Source organism: Oryctolagus cuniculus, chromosome 17, assembly GCF_051225735.1.
Source record: "Oryctolagus cuniculus isolate XC-2025 breed Fujian yellow rabbit chromosome 17, ASM5122573v1, whole genome shotgun sequence".
In the NCBI taxonomy this organism is placed as follows: Eukaryota; Metazoa; Chordata; class Mammalia; order Lagomorpha; family Leporidae; genus Oryctolagus; species Oryctolagus cuniculus.
Window position 1 is genome coordinate 15,530,171 of NC_142883.1, and position 23,242 is coordinate 15,553,412.

The 23,242-nt window shown below is 38.5% G+C and overlaps 1 protein-coding gene across 23 annotated transcripts in view; it reads right to left on the minus strand.

Moving 5' to 3' along the window:
* TANC2 (tetratricopeptide repeat, ankyrin repeat and coiled-coil containing 2) overlaps positions 1–23,242 on the minus strand; it is a 439,275-nt gene that overhangs the window by 348,050 nt on the left and 67,983 nt on the right. For 2 of the 23 annotated variants that reach the window (XM_070060501.2, XM_051825094.3), the window contains one exon: positions 20,478–20,564. The exons of 20 other annotated variants lie outside the window; for them this stretch is intronic. The gene's annotated coding sequence lies outside the window, so the exon portion shown is untranslated. Of the gene's footprint in view, positions 1–5,516; positions 5,598–20,477; positions 20,565–23,242 lie in introns of those variants that run through there. One more of the 23 variants, XM_051825095.3, reaches the window with a different exon arrangement.

The following is a 23,242-nucleotide window of genomic DNA, read 5'->3' on the forward strand; positions in this document are numbered from 1 at the left end:
GCCCCTCTTCCAGGCCAGCTCTCTGCTGTGGCCAGGGAGTGCAGTGGAGGATGGCCCAGGTGCTTGGGCCCTGCACCCCATGGGAGACCAGGAAAAGCACCTGGCTCCTGGCTTCTGCCATTGGATCAGCGCGGTGCGCCGGCTGCAGCGTGCCGGCCGCGGCGACCATTGGAGCGTGAACCAACGGCAAAGGAAGACCTTTCTCTCTGTCTCTCTCTCTCACTGTCCACTCTGCCTGTCAAAAAAAAAAATAAAAAAATAAAATAAAAAAAATTTTAAAACAAAACTAAACTAAAAATTATTCATGGTTACATTTATATTGAAGTTTTTACCTCTAATAAAGGAAATCCAAACATTATTTTAAAAAATCAGATCTGAGATCTGTGTGATGGTATATGTCTGTGGACATCTGATAGGATCACATTTGTGATAGGATCTGGAGGCAGGGAGGGAAGGAGGGAAGGAGGGAGGGAGGAAGAGTGCTGAGACTGGTATCATAGTAATTTAATATAAGATCCTAAAGTAAAGGAGTATGAAGAGGTAAAGAGAATACAAAGTTCAGATTTAAAAGTTTTAATCAACTGAATTTGATATCTTATTAGATGGTGGCAGCCATTTTGGGAAATATTGAAAGCTTCAAGCATTTTCCAACAGCTTCCCACATACACTTGCTATGGTCTTTTAAACAGCATTTAGAACTGTCCATCCACATTAGCTCATGATGATAATGGCCATCAACCATAGCTTAATGATTGATAAAAGAATTTTAGAAAAGAAAATATCATTTAAAGCAATTTTAGAAGATACAGCAGAAAGGTTCCCCAGTTTTATAATTTTCTGCAAAAATATACACCAGTGTATGCTTATGATAGCTAAGGACACTGTTGAACACTAAAACATCTTCATCCTCAGTTACTGAAGGAATAGAGAATGAAGGAGTTCTGGCTCCATCATTCAATGTATGACTAAAAAAAATCAGGTAACCTCATGGCCAGCATTGTGGCTATGGTATAGCGCGTAAAGCTGCTGCCTACAACACCGGCATCTGGTATGGGCACCAGTTCGAGTTGCAGTTGCTCCAGTTCTGATCCAGCTCCCTACTAAAGGCCTGAGGAAAAACAGTGGAAGATGGCCCAAGTGCTTGAGTCCCTGCTACCCATGTGAGAGACCTGGAAGAAGCTCCTGGCTCCTGGCTTCAGCCTGGCCCAGGCCTTGGGCCATTGCAGTCATCTGGGGAGTGAACCAGCTAATGGAAAATCTCTCTCTGCTCTCTCTCTCTTTGTCTAAGTATGTGTATCTCTCCCTCTCTCTGTATAACTTTGGCTTTCAAACACACACAAAAAATCTTTAAATAAATAAAATCACATAACCTCTTTCTCTCTACCTCAGTTTCTTCATCTGTTGAATGAGTAAATTAATATTTATTCTTCTATAAGGATGTAAAAAATTAAATTTGTATAATTACTATGTATTTATGTATGTGTATACATAGCCATGTACACTAGGTGTTCCTATTATTATTCATCCATCCATCAGTTACTGAGAACCCCCAAGGTGCTGGGGCATTATACTATGTGCTATGTAAGTAAAGATGTAAGAAGTAAGTACATTTATACCCTTTTTAAGCACAGTAGCCATTACACTGAGAGACAGACAGTTGACCTAGTATGTCTTCAACCTATTCAATTAATTCCTGAAATTATTTATCAATCTATCCAAGCTTATCAACAGTTTTAATGTTATTTAATCTTTTAACAATTGCTTAAAAACAATATAAGGGGTTTATTGTTATATAGAAAAAAGTCTTTTCTAAAATACAAATCCTGGGAAAGGCATTTATGCAGCAATTAAGCTGCCCCTTGGAATGTCCACGTTCCATATTTGGAGTGCCTGGGTTCAAGCCCTGGCTCCACTTCTAATTCCAGCTGTCTGCTAAGCTGCACCCTGGGAGGCAGCAGGTGATGGATCAATTACTTAGGTTCTTGCCACACACATGGGAGACCAGGATGGAGCTCCTGGCTCCTAACTTCATCCTGGCCCAGCCCTGGCTGTGTGAGCACTTAGGGAGCGTATCAACAGACGGAAGAACACTCCTATGTCTGTCATTCTGTCTGTCTCTCTATTGATCTGCCTTTCAAGTAAATAAATAAAACTTTAAAAAATAAAATACAAGTCTATGGATATTGTTTATTTGTAAACTATATTTTCTCTTCTATCTCTGAATTTTCCAGATTTCTTTCATCTTTGATGTAGGCTAATTTAAAACTTCATAAATTAAAAAAACTCCCAAATTTAAAACTTCATAAATTAAAAAAAAACTCCCAGAAATTTCTCTCTCAATTTCTACCACTCCAAGTATGTGGCAAATTCTTCGCTTATTTCTTCACTCTTTACCATACTGTTATTCTGGAAGGTTTATAAATAACATTGTCAGAAACTACCTAAGTCTCAGAATTACAAAAACAATGATGGCTAAATGAATATGAATAAGAGTTTTTTATTGTTTAGTAGAAAATGAATTATTCTATTTATAGCATAAAACCTTTTGTTTTTATGCTGTAATACAGTATTTGTACACTTTCTTTAATAAAACATTTATTAGCAAAAATATCTCATACCATATTCATTCAAAATTTTACTTTATAACACTTCCCTTCAACAAGATATCTTAATTGCATCCAGTTCTCCAGTGCGAATCTACAGTACTAATCCTTGCCAGCCATTTTGTTTTCAGCCTGTAACATTTGCAGCCAGCTGCCTTCAGCCTGACACTATTAGCATACCAGATAATTTAGAAACTAAGCACAGAAACGGAGCTTATAAGATTTGGTTGCTATTTATCAGAATATATCTATTTATTAGACATTTCTCATTAAATGTTTTAGTTAAATAATGCTTTTTTATTTCCTTTCAATATTACTCATTCTCTTAAATGTTTATTCTTAAAGTAATTTTCTTTACCCCAGACCCTATAAGTGAAATTGATCGATTACTGTTTAAGAATTTTCAGATTTTAACAGAATAAACTACAGGCATATTTTAAATATTTTCTGTAAAAGCAAAAAGGTTGCATATATAGCACTGCAATTTACAATTATACTCCAGTAGGCCATCAAGCAAAGAATAATAAATACACCAAAGCTAACATACTATTCCCAAATCTCAAGGGTATTTCTAACAGCCAGAGGACAGCAAACAATTCTCCACCAGTCTTTACTAGCAACATCCTGTCGCTTGAATGTCAATAATGATGTGCACAAGCCTCACTGAAGTCTTAGATGACAAATTATCTAATGATTTTTCCTATGATGGGGAAGGGTGTGGCCAGAGTTGCTATTAGTGTCCTGTTCTTCAGAACTCTTTTTCCATCACATCGTCCCTGCTTCCTTCAACAAGTCCGATTTGTCAATATGTAATAAATGTTCTAAAATTATGTTATTTATTAATCCATTCTACCATTAACAAAACTTTTTAGAGAGACTCTTATAGTTCATTAAATAAATAACACTACTTAGAAAGTTTGTTAACTTGATAGACTATAACACTCTTTAAAGTAACAATAAACAAAGGAAAAATAAAGAGGCTGAGGAGGAAAAAGCCTACAAGGAAATAAATGCTCAAAGATAAGGATTAGGGAAGCCTCAAGCAATTTCATTTTCTCAACCAGACCTCTCCAAAGTGTTTTTGTTTTTACTGTGATGCTAACTAACCACCCAGGCTGCTGTAGAAGCCTCTGGTTTAGAACAGATTTCAAGGCTGCTGTATCTTTTGAAGAACCAATCAGGTTTCTTTGTTTCATCTGCAACATTCTATCAGGGTTATATAACATTTTAGATACATGAAACATTCTAATTATATAGTATAGTTAGCCATTTGTTGTCACCAAATTGGGCATATAAAAATCCCATATTATTCTTCTATGTTATTCAATAAGACCAAATAAGTACAGTACAAATGAGAGGTGTTGTCATTTTCTTTTTAGAGAGAAGATGGGTGAATCTGCATTGTCTAAAAGAGAGCTTTTGAAAGCATACAATATAAGCACTCTGTAGACTAAGATTAATGCTGATTCCCTATTTGTGTCAACAGTAAAGTGAATGAGGCAATCCACAAAATGGGAGACAACCATACAATTGTTAATTCTTATCACATATAAATTATCTTTACTAGGGAATAAAAATTATAAACAGATTTTTTATGTTCAGGTCAAATCCTTTACAAAATTGTTTAAATCACAGAAAAATTAAGTATTTTAAATGTCTGAACAAATATTTTCTCAAGTAAAAAATCTCAACTCTGAATGTCATAATTTACTACCTATAATACTAATCAAAATAATATACCAGTAGTATTGTTACTTATATGATAAGCTATATAGTCACCTATGTGATCCAGACACCTGCAGTATACTTATATGGAACCATACAAATATATTCATTTTTCCTTCTCTCTCTCTAATACTGTATAACTTAAAATACTGCTCTTCTGCACTATTAATACAGCTACTGAGACATCCAAAAACATATTAATCTGGAATCTGTGGATCTAGTATTTTCTTTCTTTTTCCAACTCAAAGCAATCCCACATGATGGTTACCAGTCAACACAGAATTAAAACAGTGCCCCACCATATAAAAAAGCTGAGTCTGTTGGGTGTGGCTTAAGTAAACATATCTTGTCTCAACTGGACAGCTCCTGGGTAACATGCAGTCACTCAAACCCAAAATACACAAGTAAATAAGCAAAGTACTTATAGGAGGAAGTGGGTAATAAAACCTCCATGTTTTTTCTATGCTTGATGTTCAATTGTTTCTGCACTATACTTCTAAAATGACAGTACCTTGAGTCAATGCTGGGCACTGCTCAAGAAACCAAGGACAGAAACATTTTACTTCTACTACTTTCTCTCCTTTATCTTATACTCACTGTCTACAACATGTCTGTTTTCATAAACATTTTGCTTTCATACAAGAGGTAATCATTTAAATCATGACTGTGTGCAATGCGAACTCACACTGCATTACAGTCATCAATAAAATATGAAGTGCCAACACCAGTGTTCATTCTACTGATTTTGTTTCCCACCAGAAAATGCTCTACTAATGCTTTCTGCTGTTATAAAATGCACAATATAATGAAACAGACATTGGTAGGAGCTGTGACAAATGTGCAGAGAAAATACAAAACCTTTTAAGTGTTCACATTTTTTAAAAAATCTAGTACTAACAGAAAAAGCTTTCATGAACACTTATCTGTATCTATGTATACAAACATTACACATTTTAGTACAAATATAAAACGGTTAAGAAACTACCATGCATTCATTTATCAATGTTACACATGCAATTTATCTGAACCTCTAGATAGGGCATGCAGATTTCAGAACTGTAACAGTTTCATTCTTAAATGGCCATAATCAAATATTAAAACAGCTAAGGACATCTGACATACTGACCTATACCTAAGCCTTTAATCCTGTTAAACAATTTTCTTTCCTGTTTTGTGCAGCGAACCCACCTCTGGATCATACTGACGGTTATTTTTTTCCCAAGCCCTGTACGTGCTGCACCATTTTGTTTGTCTTCTGGACAGTAGGAAAATCGGCAGAACAGCAGTGAAGGAGTGTACCGGAGTCAGCAGAGTCAGTGCCAGCCTCCTACTGCAGTCTGTATATTGAACGCATTCAAACCCACAGGTGCCTACGTAAAATCCTCCAGCTGCAGCCTGCAACTTAATGTTTCTTTCAGCAGTAAATCTGTATGCTACTTTCACTTGCCTCAACTCAACAGATGGAGAGAATGTACAACACTATGCCACCTTTTAAAAAGGATTTTTATTTAAAATACCCACATAGACATTACCTCTATTAAGTAGCCAAAATGAAAGACTTTTTTAATCACTAAGAGTCAGAAGGAAAATCACAAAAAAGGGAAATGCATTTCTAATATTTTTTAAAATTCAAAGCTGATAATAGCTTTTAATGTTGTATTTTCTTGAAAATAACATCTTAAATTTTCTTACATAAATAGCTTATGAAGGTAATTTTTCATATATGATGAATATATATCATATGTAAATGCACAAAAAGGTTTGTTTCTACCCATACTTTCTAAATAATCAAATTTAGAAGAAAATATGAAAATTGTCTTTTAAAAGGCAAAGTGAATCTAAGTAAACCAATGCTCAATAAATGACAGACGAATCAAGAAACAGAGGCTCACAATCCCTTCACAAAAATTTTAATCACATATGCTCTAATCCCATCAGAGTAATAACATTTTAAGCTAGAAGAAACCTTTAAAAAGACAAATTGAATTCTGATTTTTTTAAAAGATTTATTTTATTTATTTGAAAGGCAGTTGCAGAGAGGAGAGAGAGAGAGAGAGAGAGAAGGGAGGGCAGAGGTCTTCCATCCACTGGTACATTTTCAAATGGCTGCAATGGTCAGGGGGCTGGGCCAGGCTAAAGTCAGGAGCCAGGTCTCCCAAGTCAGTGCAGCAGCCCGAGCACTTCTGCCATCCTCCGCTGCTTTTTCAGGCACATCAGCAAGGAGGTGGATCAAAGTGGAGCACCCAGGACTTGAACCGGCAGCTGTATGGGATGCTGGCGCTGAAGGCAGCAACTTAACCTGCTATACCACAGTGCTGGCCCCTGAACTCAGATTTTTCAGATGAACACATCGAGGGCTAGAGATATTTACAGGTAAAGTACTTTTCCCAAGGTCACATAGCTCCTCAGCAGCAGAATTTGGTCTTCTAATTATAATTTTTAAAAAATAACTAATAACCACTAAAACTCACCCAAGAATAAGCAGTAAACTGAATATCCCTAATACTATTGAATAAATTAAGCTTATGGTTAAAAAAAATCTTTAAGTAAATCTTCAAGCCCAAATGGCTTCACAGGTGAGTTCTAATATACATCTTAAAAATAATACAATTCCACACAATTTCTTCCAGAACAGAAGAGGAAACATTCCCAATTAATTTTACAAGGAACCAGATAACACATTATCCAACCCCCAAAATAAAAACCTCTATGGCCCAGTATTTCTCATGAACTTAGAAACAAAAATTCTTAACAAAATATTAGCAAATCAAATCCAGTGATGTAAAAAAGTATTAACCCTCTAAAATAAGTGGGATTTATGCTGGAAATGCGAGGCTAGGTCAATATTTGAAAATCATTCATTCAATGTTGGCCATATCATTAATGCTTCTAAGATGAAAAAAGTCACATGATCATATCGCTTGATACAGAAAAGAACATTTAACATCTGGGGGGAAAAAAAAAAACTTGGAATAGAGGGGAACTCCTATAACTTGATACAGAACATCTACAAAAACCAGCAGCTGATATCACAATTCATGGTGAAAGATTGAATTTTCTCTCACTAACATCAGGAATAAGGCAAGAAGAAGCCAGCATAGTAATGGAAATATCTGCCAATAACATAAGATGAGGAAAAGAATAAAGGATATACTAACAGGTAAGGAAGAAATAAAGCGCCACTATACCCAGGAACATTACTATCTACTTTAAAAATTCAAAGGACTCCACAAAATCTAAAAAATAACACCTCTTAGAATAAATGAGTGTTGCAAGGTTACAGGACACAAAGTGAAAAAAAATTTTATAAATATACACAAATGTATATAAAATACATATAAATAAAATTTAGGACATGTTTCTATATTTTAATATTTGTTTTATATGTTAGCAATATACAATAAGAAACCAAAATTTTAAAAATAATATTACTAAAAATAGCTAAAAGGTTTTTTTTTAAAAGGAGAAATCCTTAGGTATAAGTCTAACAAAATATGTACATGACCTGTATGCTACAAAATACAAAATGCTTATCAAAGATACCAAATAAGACCTAAATACAATGGAAAACACATCATAATCCTGGACTGGGAGATACCACATGGCAAAATTATTATTTCTATCCTAATTGATCCATGTACTTACTATAATTCCAACCAAGAGCTCAGAATGATTTCTATATAAAAAAAAATTGATTCTAAAATTTGTATAAAAAGGCAAAGGACCTAAAACAATTTTGAAAAAGGACAAAATTAGATGTATCATACTTACTCTATTTTAAGACTTACTACGAAGCTACACTAATAAAGACAATGAGGACAAACGAACAAGAACACAAATCAGTAAAAAGAATAGACAATGCAAGAACAGACTCAAATAAGGCCAATCAATTTCTTATGTGGTCCAAAACTAATTCAAAGGAGAAAGAACAATACCTTCACTGAAGGTATCCCAACAACTGCATTTCACACACAAAAATACATTAACACAGAATACCATACAATTTAAACAATTTAAAATAGACCTGATATAATTTAAAACTTTAAAACATTTAAAGAAACAAGCTGGAGAACTCTTCCATCCTGAGATTAGGCAAAGTGTTCTTAGATATGATAACAAAAAGATAATCCATTTTAAAAATAATAAATTGAGAGTCCAGTTTTAAAAAAACAGTTTAAAAAAAAAACGTGGAGAGTGCAATCTCAGGAAAGAGTTATGGAGAAAATGGCAGAGGAAACTCCATGCAAATTAGAGGGACACTGTGAACCTATGTGGAGGGTGTGGACGAGCACAACTCAGGACCCCGCAGCCAAGAGCCTCAGCACCAACTCTGGAGTGAGGTGAGACCAGACTGCAACAGCCCAAGCCATTGGCAATAAAGCTGCGGGAAGAGCCTGGTGTGAGCCCAGCTTGGAGTCCTGTGGGGGACAGTATACCTGCCAACCTAGAGGGAAAAAGAGTACATGTTTCTTGCTCCCTGACCACCCAGCACCGGTATACGGTAACTAGCTGAGAGCAGGCAGGCGCCATTTTGGACATAGGTAACAACTGCACCAGTTTGTGTCGGCGTGGCCAGCAACCAGCCGAGAGGAGACACCTGAGTCTAGCTGGGAGCTCTGACAGGAGGCTAGGAACTCGTGACAGTGGGAGCCTTGTGTGCTGGGACTGTGAAAACACTGTGGCTGCATGTGAGGGTGCAAGGTATGGCTGAGTCTTCGGGCAGTCACTGTGGGCAGCTCCACACACTCAGGGCTCCCTGATTCCCTGGTGAGAGTCATTGCTGCAGGATCTGGGCTCATGCTGAGGACTGCATGGATCCTTTGTGTGGTTCTTGTGGCAGTGCAGATGACAACTGTACCCACTGGGGCTAGTGCCCAGGCATTGGTCTCCTTGGAGGAGAGGAAGGGAGACTGAGACCATGTTAACAGAGCTGAACAAACCGCCCCTCTGCTTTAAAAAAAAAAAAAAAAAAAAAAAAAGAGAGAGAGATTTACCAGGCCCAATTTGGGAGTCATCTGGACACTTTACTCACTCTAGAGCACTGAACAGAGCTCCTTGGCGACGCCCAGCACACGCCTCAGGGTATTCACTGAAAAAGCAGACACTCCACCAAGCCACAGTCAGAGGCATAGTCCAAAGATAAAAGCCATCACAGGGGTAAAAATAAACCAATGAGTATCTCCACAAATTCCTAAAAATAAACGCAGCAATTCAAGAAACAAGAATAAGGAAGACAACATGACACTCTCAAAGGAACACAACACTTCAAAACTAGAAGGTAAAAATGAAGAGATTGAAGAAATGCCAGAAATAGAATTCAAAAAATTGATCACAGGATTACTTAGAAGTAATCAGAAGCAAATCCACGAACTAAAAAAATTCATATATGACATGAAAGAAATTTTTTCGGATGAAATTGAGATTTAAAAGACAATCAAAGTGATACCAGAAATACTGGAAATGAAAAATTCAATAGAATAAATAAAAAATGTGGTAGAAAGCCTTAACAATAGACTCAGTGAGGCAGAAGAAAGAATATCCGAATTAGAAGACAAATCTCTTATAGTATATGCACCTAATCACAGGACACATAGCTATTTAAAAATATGCTGATGGATCTAAAGAGAGACATAGACTCCCAAATAATAGTAATAGGGACTTCCATACCCTACTTTCAGCAATGGATAGATCAATCAGACAGAAAATCAGCAAGGAAACAACAGTTAATTGACACTATGGACCTAATGACATATGCAAACACACAGAGACTGAACAGTATGCTCCTGAATGAACAGTGAGTCATAGACGAAATCAAAAGAGAAATCAAAAAATTTTGAATAAAGTTTTTTTAACACTATTTATTGAAATCTTTACTTAGTATAGAGTTAATCTTCTGTGTATAAAGTTAATTGAAGGGACCAGCACTGTGGCACAGCAGGTTAAAGCCCTGGCCTAAAGCGCCAGCATCCCATATGCGCGTGGATTTGAGACCCGGTTGCTCTACTTCTGATCCGGCTCTCTGTTATGGCCTGGGAAAGCGGTGGAGGGCCCAGGTCTGTGGGCCCCTGCACCCACGTGGGAGACCCAAAAGAAGCTCCTGGCTCCTGGCTGCAGATCGGTGTAGCTCCAGCTGTTGCGGCCATTTGGGGATGAACCAGCAGATGGAAGACCTCTCTCTCTCTCTCTCTCTGCGCCTCTCCTCCCTCAGTGTAACTCTTTCAAATAAATAAATAAATAATTTTTTTTAAAAAAGTTAATTGAGGGCCGGCGCCGCGGCTCACTAGGCTAATCCTCCGCCTAGCGGTGCCGGCAAACCGGGTTCTAGTCCCGGTCGGGGCGCCAGATTCTGTCCTGGTTGCCCCTCTTCTAGGCCAGCCCTCTGCTGTGGCCAGGGAGTGCAGTGGAGGATGGCCCAAGTGCTTGGGCCCTGCACCCCATGGGAGACCAGGAAAAGCACCTGGCTCCTGGCTCCTGCCATCGGATCAGCGCGGTGCGCCGGCCGCAGCGTGCCGGCCGCGGCGGCCATTGGAGGGTGAACCAACGGCAAAGGAAGACCTTTCTCTCTGTCTCTCTCTCTCACTGTCCACTCTGCCTGTCAAAAAAAAAAAAAAAAAAAAAAAAAAAAAGTTAATTGAAAATAGATCTTAGTAAAAAATAAGAATGGGAATAGGGGAGGGAGGAGGAAGAAAGGTGGCAGTTGGGGAAGGATGGTGGGTATGGTGGGAAGAATCACTATCACTATGTTTCTAAAGTTGTGTTTATGAAATACATGATGGGACCGGCACTGTGGCTTAGCAAGTAAAGCTGCAGCCTGCAGTGCCAGCATTCCATATGGGCGCCATTTCGAGACCCAGCTGCTCCATTTTCCATACAGCTCTCTGCTATGGCCTGGGAAAGCAGCAGAAGGTGGCCCAAGTCCTTAGGTCCCTGCACCTGCATGGGCAGACCCAGAGGAAGCTCCTGGCTCCTAGCTTCAGATCGGTGTAGCTCCAGCAGTTGAGGCCAATTGAGGAGTGAATGAGTGGATGGAAGACCTCTCTCTCGCTCTCTCTGCCTCTCCTTCTCTCAATGTGTAAATCTGAATTTCAAATAAATAATAAATCTTTTTTTAAAAAGAAATACATGAAGTTTGTATACTTTAAATAAAAGGATTCTGGGAGAAAATATTAAAAAAAAAGAAAATAGCTGTGAAAAAAGTAGTGGTTCAAAGTCAATATATAAGAACTAGTTCAGCTATATTTCCCTCACTCAATTTCTAATATACTTAGACTGGACACCTGGTGACTAACCCCAACTTTGTTATACTGCCAGATCTTTTCTCCTATTTTTGGAATTGTATTTGAAATTTACATCTTTTTTCCTTATTTTTTAAAATAATATTTATTTATTTGGAAGGAGAGTGACAGAGAAGGAGAGACAGTGATCTCGGTTCATTTCCTAAATGCATAAAACAGCTAGGGCTAGGCCAGGCTGAAGCCAATAGACAGAAACTTCACCTGGGTCTCCCACATGGATGGCAGGGATTCAATACCCAGGCACTTTGATAAGGGAGTGTGGGCATTTCAAGTGATGACTTAACTTGTTACATCAAAACCCCTGTCCTTACATCTTTCTTTAGAATTAATCTCTTGAAAATCCAAGAACTCAATGCTGCCATGCTCACTATCTGACGGGATACACGGTAATAGTGATGGTGACAGTGGTCATGGAGATGATAATAATAATGTTTTCAGGACCCATATTATGCTCTTAAATCTGTATATATGAAATACATGAAATCTGTTCAGCTTATATTAACGAAAAAATTTTCGAAGAAAAAATGATAAATTTAACTTCATCAAACACTAAGAAAAATAAATACATATCCAAAAATGGACTTGTATCTAGAATATACAATGAATTTTTTTTTTCAAAAATCAATAGTAAGAAAACAATCTAATGAAAAAATTGGGGAAAAGATCTGAAAAGCCACTTCATACTAGAGGATAGATGAAATACAAGTAAGCACATCAAAAGACGCTCAATTGCCAGGAGAGAAATGCAAACGAAAACCACAATGTGTCACTACTACAGAATTAATAGAAGGGCTTTTTTTTTTTAATAAACTGACAATACAAAGTACAACCATGGATGTGGACCAACGTGAACTCTCATACATTGCTGGTGAGAAAAAAATAGTAGTCACTCTGGAAAACAGCTTGATAGCTTCGTACAAAGTTAAAAATATACCTAACATACACAAAAATCCATTCCTAGGGATTTACTGTAGAAATATAAAAACTTATGTTTACACAAAAACCCGTACATGAATGTTATAGGGGTTCCATTCATAATCACCAAGAATTGGAAAGAACCCAAATATTCTTCATAGGGTTTATGAACAAACTCCGATATATTCATATAGTAGCACACCACTCAACAGTAAAAAGGAACAAACTATTGCTTTATGCAACAACTTGGTTGACTCTCAAAGGCATTATGTCAAGTGAAATAAGTCAGTATTAAAAGGTCACACAAACATTATTCTACTTATACGACATTCTCACAGTAAGAAAACTATGGGATGGATAATAGCTCATTGGTTTCTAGGGTTAGGGATAGGAGAGGGATGGGAATAGAAAAGGAAATCATGATGTAACATGTACCATATATAGACATGTCACAGAAGTGCATACACACACCCACCCAGAGTAAAATTTACCTTATAATTTTTAAAAACTTCAAGCATTGTTGGGTGGCTAGGGCTTCGAATTCCACATCTCTTCCTTTGCCTGCTCCCCTGGTTATCCCATCATCACCTCAGACTTATCTTGAAAAGTGAATGGCACCATTCACCCAGTCACCCAAGTCACAAACATAGTATCACCTTTGAATGTAAGTTCTTTGAGCTAGCTGGTTAGGACAGTGTAACATAATAAGAGATACTTATTTGTTCTCTGCACCTTCAACCCTTGTCATTTCCTGAGTGAAGGGTGAGAAGAGCACCTTCTAACAACAACTTTTGGTCTTAATCCCCTGGTTATAAACACCAGGGCTTCTAAAACCCTTAAGATATTATGACAGGGAGTGATAAGATTATCTTTTTATATTAAGGAGATGACTGGGGGCTGAAAGCCCCTGCATAGCTTCAGCGTGGGGGCAGATTGCCAGAGGACCAACCATGTGATCAAAGGGAACTAAACTCTACTCACCAACATCTAGGGAGGAGAAAATGACTACAGACAGTGCTCAATCACTAATGGTCAATGGCAGTAATAGAACCTCCATAACAACCCTAACCAATGAGGTAGAGAGAGCTTTCAGGGTTGATAAATACATTCACATGCTGGGAGGCTGCTTCACCCCAACACAATGGTCCTGTGCTCAGGACCCTTTCAGACTTCATCCTCAGTACTTTTTCATCTGGCTATTCATAAGTATCTCTGAAATATCCTTTATGGAAAAAAAAAAACTAGTAAACACATTATTCTTGAGTTCTGTGAGTTGTTCTAACAAATTGTGAGCCCATGAAAGGAGTTGGGAAATTCTCAATGTATAGCTAAAAAGCAAAAGAACTGGAGCCTGTACTTGCCATTGGCATCTTAAGTGGGAAGCAGTCTGGTAGGACTCAGTTTTTAACCTGCAGGGTCTGGGTAATGTCAGAACTTAACTGTAGGACACCCAGTTCATTTCTGAAGGAATTGGAGAATTGCTTAATGTGAGGGGGAAACACACACATTTGGTGTCAGAAGTCTGGAAGTTTAGAAAAAGTTTTTCTTTTCAGTAACATGAACTATAGCACTGTTGATATGCCCACTAGCTCTAATTCTATTTAGCACACAGCAAACAATCAGTAAATATTTTTTGTTGAATGAATAAAAAAATGACTACAGTGCCTTCTTCACCTGGCTTACACCCAATCAAGCATCAAGCTCAGTCAATCCTTCCTAGATATCTCGCCATCTCCACTACCATTCTATTTAATGCAGACAGACCCTCACTAACTTTTAGCTCATATCTGCTGCTGCAATAGCAACTAAAGATGACATGGGTTATTTTGTCTACCTTGTTTTGTAACTGCTTTTTATCAACTCTCACTGCCATCTACTAATTTACTACCCTCCTCTGTCACAACTGACCTTTGCTAGAATGGCTGCCTAATTCATATTGAGACTTCCCCAAACCCTATACCAAAGTGTGATTGCTTTGTGCAGGGCATTCACTAGACCTAAGTTAGGCCAGAGTTAACCTACCCACAGGAAAATGGATTTGGAAACAAGAACAGATTCAGCAACCCCACCTTGGTGCCTGTACTAAAACCAGCCTGTGAGTCAACTCCTGTGAGAATCATTGCATCTCCCTTCAGTCTGAGATGGAATCCTTCCTCTGAATTCCAGGGGTGTCCTGTGTATAATTTTATCATAATACTTCTCACATCATAGTTCAATAGTATCAGTTTACTTATTCCATATGGTACAATATGTTAGAGACCATGTCTTTTATTTTTAAATAAACTATAGCCTATATTTCCTCTGGCCCACAGTAGGTACTCATTATGTAACTGGAGGTGTAAAGACAACAGAGAGGGGAGGAGGAAAGAAGTATTTAAGTAGTATCTAATAGTACCTTATAATAAAGCCACTGGAAGATTAACAGAAAGATCTACTAGTGGTCTTCCATAAGTCTTGAAGTTGGAAACAAAATAGAATGGCAAAGGAACACAATCTTCTACAGTTAAAAATTGCTGCACTGACTAATACATGAATAATAACCATAAGTAACAGAATAAAGTATGGGGTAAATTTTTGGAGCAAAAAGATACAAGAAGGTATTATTTGGGAAAAAAAATCTTATTTTCTTCAATATTATCTTTCCCCCACTAACCATCCTCAGCCAATTATTTTGTGGTTAGGATGTAAGATAACAGTCCCCCCTCCTCAAAAAAAGGAAAAAGGAAAAAGCAGAAAAATATGTTCCAAATACTTGAGTTTGAAAAAAAGTTGGCCTTTTAAAGGCACAAAAAAAGATTCATGTCATTAAAAGAAATCTTTAGTAGAAAAGTAAGAGCAAATAAACCATCCATTTCCATTCCAGAGTAGAAAAGAATTGCCCTAATCAAGAACAGTTACAGAAATCTATCTTCTAGGATGATCAATTAATTGACTTCCCAGGCAGGTTCTCTCATTCTAAAATTCTATGATTTGGGATTGACTTCTCATCTTTGCAGGTCAGAAACCAGGTCTTTTAAGAACTTCAAAGTAGTTAGATTCAGGGAGATTGATTTATATTATGTCAATTCTATATTCTTACAAACTTCCATCTCAATTCCAATTTTATGCCAATGTAAAACCTGAGAAGCATTAGGCTTAAGTTGACAAGTCCCTGTCACCCATATGGGATACTTGGATTGAATTCCCAGCTCCTGGCTCCAGTTATTGCAGGCATTTTTGGAATGAACAAACAGGTGCCCCTCTGTCTGTCTTTCTCCCATTTTTTCTTTCTCTAATAAATTTTTTTAACATTTTAAATATTTATTTTCATCTACTTGAAAGGCAGAGCAACAGTGAGGGAGTGCACACAGACAGGTCATCCACTGGTCTACTCCCAAAATGCCCACGCAGCCAAGACTGGGCCATGCCAAAGCCAGGAGCCCAGAAATGCATCTAGGTCTCCCATGTCGGTGGCAGGAGCCCAAACACCTGAGCCATCATTTGTTGCCTCCAGGATACATTAACAGGATGCTGGACTGAAGCAGCCAAGACTCAAACCAGCACTCTGAAAAGGGAGGCAGGTATCCCAAATGGCATTTTAACTCACTGTGCCACAATGCCTACACCCTCAAAATTTTTTAATTAAAAGAGTCAGTATTCTTAACAGTATTCTTAACTTATGGAGGTCTTATTTCCCTACATTTGGGCAAATCTTGGCTTGTCTTTCTAACACTTGGTATTGGAATAACAATTTTTAAAGTAAACAAATATGGGCCGGCACCGCGGCTCACTAGGCTAATCCTCCACCTTGCGGCGCCGGCACACCGGGTTCTAGTCCCGGTTGGGGCGCCGGATTCTGTCCCGGTTGCCCCTCTTCCAGGCCAGCTCTCTGCTGTGGCCAGGGAGTGCAGTGGAGGACGGCCCAAGTGCTTGGGCCCTGCACCCCATGGGAGACCAGGATGGGTACCTGGCTCCTGCCATCGGATCAGCGCGGTGCGCCAGCCGCAGCGCGCCAGCCACAGCGGCCAATGGAGGGTGAACCAACAGCAAAAGGAGGACCTTTCTCTCTGTCTTCTGTCTCTCTCTCTCACTGTCCACTCTGCCTGTCAAAAAAAAAAAAAAAAAAAAAAAGTAAACAAATACAGGCAGGCATTGTGGTGCAGAGTGATAGCCCCTGCATGCAATGTGGGCATGCCATATAGGAGTGCTAGTTCCATTCCTAATTGCTCCACTTCCATCCAGCTCCCTGCTAAAGCACCTGGGAAAGAAGTAGGAGGAGGCCCACATGCATGGACCTCTGCTACCTACACGGACAGTGGGATGGATTTCCTGGCTCATGGCTTCAGCCTGGCTCAGTCCCAGCTGTTGTGCCATTTGGGGAGTGAACCAATGGATGGAAGATCTCTTTCTCTCACTCCTCCTCTCTTACTCTCTGTCATTCTGCCTTTCAAATAAATAAATAGGTCTTTAAAAACTAACAAAATGAGGCTGGCACTGTGGTATAGTAGGTTAAGCCTCCACCTACAGCACCAGCATCCCATATGGATGCCAGTTCCAGTACCAGCTGCTCCACTTCCCATCCAGCTCCCTGCTAAGGGCCTGGGAAAGCAGTGGAGGATGGCCCAAGTGTTTGGGCCCTGGCACCCATGTGGGAGACCTGAAAGAAGCTCTTGGCTTCAGATCAGCCCAACTCTGGCTGTTGTGGCCATTTGGGGAGTGAATCAGTAGATGGAAGATCTCTTATTCTCTGTCTCTCCTTTCTCTGTAACTCTGTCTTCCTAATAAAATAAATGAATCTTTAAAAAAAATAAAAAAAAACTTTAAAAAGAAAATAATATTCTAAAAAATAATAATAAATAAATAAAACCCATAACTAGGTTAGAAAAACAAAGTGGCCAACTCCATAAATTACCTATTGAACCCCTTCTTTCATGCTAATAGAACTTGACTTTATTTCAGGTATTTGCTACAAGGGAGACTGTTTCTCTCTGTAGCCTCAGGAGGTGAACTCTGATTAATAAATGAATATTAGTAACAACATCTGTACATCCATTCCTTCATTGGTTTCAGGTTTCAGGATATAATTTGGCCAATGAGATGTGAGATGAATGGGGAGGGTGACTTTCAGTAGTTTTCCTAAACATTAAAAAAGTACCCATGGAGGCCAGCATTGTGTTAGGGTGGGTAAAACTGCCAACTGTGATGCCAGCATCCCATATGGACACCAGTTTATGTCCCAGCTGCTCCATTTCTGATCCAGGTCCTTGCTAGCGGCCTGGGAAAAGCAGCCAAAGTTGGCCCAAGTGTGTGGGCCCCTGCACCCACCTGGGAAACCTGGTTGAAACTCTTGGTTCCTGGCTTTGGCCTGGCCTACCTCTGGTTGTTGTGGCCATCTAGAGAGTAAACCAGTGGAAGATCTCACTCTCTGTAACTGACTTCCAAATAAATAAATCTTAAAAATAAAATACAAAAAAAAGGATTCACGAAGTGATCAGTTGTTCTATCAATCTTTGAACTCTGCTGTGTACAGACATGGAAGCTAAAGGTACTGCAGTTTTCTTGCAGCTATGTAAGGACAAATCTGAGAATAACCAATATGCAGAAAATAGCACAGAAAGAGGGAAGGAAACTGAGTATTTGATGATGCTGTTGAGCTTCGGAATTAACTAATCTGTATCCTTCCTACTTTTGTAATTCTTAGTAATGTGAACTTACAAATCCTCTTTATCATCTCAGTCAGAGTCATTTTAAGTTAGATCTTTCATAATTCTAATCATTCTAACTACTACAATAGCAAATAAAACTGACCAGGGAAGAGACTACAAAGGATCTAATCAAATTTAAGCAATAACATGAGTCATTTCCTCTAAAAGTTTCCAATTTAATAAATCAGGAAGATTGAGTTTAAATGTTAAAGTCTTCCTTATTGGGGCCAGCGCTGTGGCACAGTGGGTTAAAGCCCTGGCCTGAAGCACTGGCATCCCATATGGGCGTTGGTTCTAGTCCCCGCTGCTCCTCTTCCAATCCAGCTCTCTGCTATGGCCTGGGAAAGCAGTACAAAATGGCCCAAGTCCTTGGGCCCCTGCACCCATGTGGGAGACCCCAAAGAAGCTCCTGGCTCCTGGCTGCAGATCAGTGCTACTCTAGCCGTTGTGGCCATCTGGGGAGTGAACCAGCGGATGGAAGACCTCTCTCTCTCTCTCTGTCTCTACCTCCCTTTGTAACTCTTTCAAATAAATAAAAATAAATCTTAAAAAATATATCTTCCTTATTGTGGGGAGCAACTGGGAGCAACTCGGACTAGACTAAGTTACTGGAATTAAGACTTATTCTATGCATCTGCTCTCCCACAATATGGCGCTGAGAAGGGAGAAACAGCTTCTATGCAGCTGCCTCCAATTCAACCAATAAACTGTAGGACCTGCTCCTGATTGGAGGAGAGCAGCGTACTCGGCGTGTGGGTAGCAGAGTTGGGATTGGTGGAAGGACTATAAAGGAGGAGAGAGACAACATGCACCAGGAACATCTAAGGGGAACATCTATCTGAAGGAACACCTGTGCAGCCCCCGAGAGAGCCGGCCGGCGGTGTGCCGCTCCCCCGCGGAAGTGGGGAATGTGGCAGGGGGAACTGCCCTTCCACGGAGGTGGAAGGGACGGTAGCCAACCCGGGAAGAACCAGCAGCAAACCCGGGGAGGGCCGAGCAGACGAAAGAACAACGCAGGGTCCTGTGTTGTTCCTCCACGAAGACGGGGAGCGACACCTTATTTACCAGTTTAAAATCCTGCAGTGACTCTCTTACAGTATTAAGAATATAATCCAAACTCTTAGCATGGCATATAAAATGTGCCATTAACAGATTCATTTTATTTTTAGCAACATCCTAACTCAAGCCAGGTCCCAGAAATTATGATAATTCTTACAGTCACCAGGAAGGACCATGTAGTCTCTTATCTGTGTTTGGACCCCTAACTCCTACTCATCCTTCAAAATTCAACTTGCTATGCTCCTACCCTCTGTGTCTACTCTCTACTTGCACTGTCACTGTTGGGTTAGAAATCTCTCCTTTTTTGTTAAGAGCCAGAGCTTTCTGAGAGTAGGGATCATCCTCAGCATGCATCACAACTCCTACAGACACCAGGCACTAGAACATCCTGGCAGAGTAAACTAATGAACCAGATTTGGAGGTAGTGCCAAGTTCTTTCATTATAGCACTGGACGATTTAGATTCATAAAATATATCAATCAAAATAGAATGTTCTGACAGCACTATTCTAAAGGGGTGCTAAGTTAAATAAAAATTATTCAAAACTACTAATATTTAATTTCTCAAAATAAAAAGGTATAAGATTGGAACAGTGTGACTTTTTTTAGAAAATTCATGCCAATTAATAAATATTTATAATGAAATATTATGCTATGCAACAAAGATACAAATGGATAAGAGCTACCTCTGTTCCCAGTAACACCCTTGGTCTGGCAAAGACTACTATCTGAGCAGTTTTACAATAACTATAAATACTGCTTATCAAGTGTTTCCCTAAAAAAACTATAGGCTCCCCAAAATAAAATATTTAGTAAACAAAAAGGAAATCACCTCAAATAATCAAATTTCACACAAATTTCAAGCTAAGGCACACTGAGTGTAATAGATGTATAATTCTGATAACTTCACTTAACATAGTACACAATAAACATTTAATAAATATATGCTGCATCTGAATTAATTGTATGTAGAGATTAACAAGTATTTTTTCAAGCTGAAATCTTCATATATGTAAGTAAAGGATATGTCAATAATACAAACTTCTATGGATAATAAAATTATTTTTATAGAAATAGAATTGGTGTTATGTCTTTATCATCTTATCTTTTATACTACTTCATTGATATATCCTATTGACTACATTAACTATTTTACAAAACACATTTAATTAGAAAGTTGTTGAATCATGGAGTTACCATGTGAAGGGTGGCAGATTATTTTGAGTTAAAGGCACTTGAAAAACAACAGATGCAAGAAGGACACTCTGACCTTCCTTTTTCTTCCTGAAAGAAGGAGATGAAATTCCAATATGAGAGGTGCTCTCTGTGTGCCAGGAGAAAAGAAACATTCTTGTCATCAGAGATCAGGAGTTGAAGCCACAGGGAATTTGTACACAAAAATCTTGCTAAACTAACCTTTATTTTCATAGTCTCTTCACTAGGGTCAACTGGCCTAGCCCAAGCCCCTTTAATCTTTTCACCACAATTTACTAGTCTTTGTCCAGCTTCGAATAACAAGAGCTCAGCTTTGAGTCTATTTTCCTATGGGAGCTTCCATGTATATGAAAAAATCTTTTCTCTTGTTAACTGTCATAAATCCATTTACACCTGGAGCCGAGATGAAGGCCCTAAGAGGAAGGTAGTAAAGTTTTGTCTCTTCCACTCTTGCCAAACATTCAGTCTCATTCTGATAGTAAATATATTTTCAATGATACTTGCTCCTTCAATTTACTATGTGTAAAGTATTTAAAAATTAAGATTAAAGGAAAAAATAAAATCCATCTTGTTCATCCCTGGCTTAGAAACATGAGCAGCTTATATTCTGTCTCAGTAATGCATTAAAAATCCCTTAGGAACTCCTCTAAAGAACTAGGATTTTTGGTGATGAGACACTTAGTAACAAATGAAAGAAAAGCATGACTCCAGGTCAGAGCACTCTAAATTTGGAAAAAGCCTATTTTCTCCAGGTGATCAAATAAAATCAGAACAGGAGAAATCTATGAAAATGGGGTGTGGCATGGATATGAAGGGCTTTCTGTTTTGTTTAAGGTCAAATTTTTAATTTTGGAGTTTTTTAAAGTATGGAATAAAAACTTTTACTAAAAATGTTTCCTATTTACAGAAATAGATTTTGGAGATCCTAGTGGACAAGAGTTCTATAGCTGTTGTACAAAACTAGTTTTTTAAAAATAGTTTTGGCAGATGGTGCTGTGGCATAGCAGGTTAGGCCACTGTCTGAAGCACCAACATCCTATATGGGAGCCAGTTTGAGTCCCGGCTGCTCCACTTCCAATCTGGCTCCCTCTTGGTGCGCCTGGAAAAGCAGGGAAAAACAGCACATGTGCTTAGGGCCCTACACCCACATGGGAGACCTGGTGGAAGCTCCTGGCTCCTTGCTTCAGTCTGGCCCAGCTCCAGACATTGTGGCCATTTGTGGAGCATATCAGTGATGTAAGATCTCTCTCTCTCTGTGTAATTCCACATTTTAAATAAAATAAATAAATCTTTAAAAAAGAAAGTTTGTTCTCCTTTTAACATCTCATCCATTTCTTGGCTTTATAATGAACTTTTCATTAATATGTATATATATATGAATGTTTATTGAATTCTCATACATCAAAGAAAAGGAAAAGGGAGCATAATTATATTATATATGAAGAGACCAGGGAATAGCACAGAATAGCACAAATTTGCAAAAGTACATCTGTGACATCTATAATCAAGAGTTTTTTTATTTAAAATATTTAAAGTTTTCTAAGGAAAAAAAGACCTAATGAAAAACTTGACAGTATTAAAATAATGTATTATTTTGACTTGGTGTGAGCATTACTAGTATCAAAACTTGCTCTGTGAAAAACATATCATTAAGAACAAAGTGACATACTTAATACATTGCTTAAATTCGTATTTTTGGAAATGAGAATCTATTTCTCAAATATATTTTCTTCATTGCACACCCTCAAATTTAGGAATTTAAGATTAAAAGTGGCATAACCTGATAACCTTTTAAAATAACTGATCTGCAGCAAGTATCCAAAGTAAATTACCAGTTCACATGTTTGGTTTAATCTTTTTAAACAATTTTGTTGTTTAAATAATATAAGATTGAATTAATTTATGAAAGTAGTCTCATCAAGCAACTTCAATTAGTACTAAAAAAAAATCACTATTTTAAATCTCAAGCACCTTGCATAAGTTGAGGAGAGGGAGAAACTAAATGAAAAAATGAAAATTTATCTTCTCTGAGTTAGAGAAGATTAGCCACAAAAGGGCTTGTGCTGACAGCAAAAGACCTATATAGCTTTCTCTGTTTTCCTTCTTCACTAGTACTGCCAGAAGCAAATTTTGAAAACAACAAACTATGAAAGTAGACATTCAGGGGAAAAGAAATCGTTAGGTTTTTTTTTTTTTTTTTGACAGGCAGAGTGGACAGTGAGAGAGAGAGTTGGTTCACCCTCCAATGGCCGCTGCGGCCGGTGCGCCGCGCTGATCCGATGGCAGGAGCCAGGTACTTATCCTGGTCTCCCATGGGCTGCAGGGCCCAAGCACTTGGGCCATCCTCCACTGCACTCCCGGGCCACAGCAGAGAGCTGGCCTGGAAGAGGGGCAACCGGGACAGAATCCGGCGCCCCGACCGGGACTAGAACCCGGTGTGCCGGCGCCGCTAGGCGGAGGATTAGCCTAGTGAGCTGCGGCACCGGCGCAATCTTTAGGTTTAAATATTGTAGTGCTGTGCTAAAAGGGCTTGTAATATTAAACTGTCTGATAATCCTGGGGAAGCTTAATCCTAGAGCTGGAATAAGGATAAATTACAAAGGAGCCCAGAGAATGGTTAAAACAAACAAACAAACAAAAAACATGGAGCTAAATAAACTATATTTGACAGTAAAATTCAGCCTGAAAGGTTACAATTTATCTCTGGATAGTTATTCATTCAATATGATCACTGTATATTTAATAGA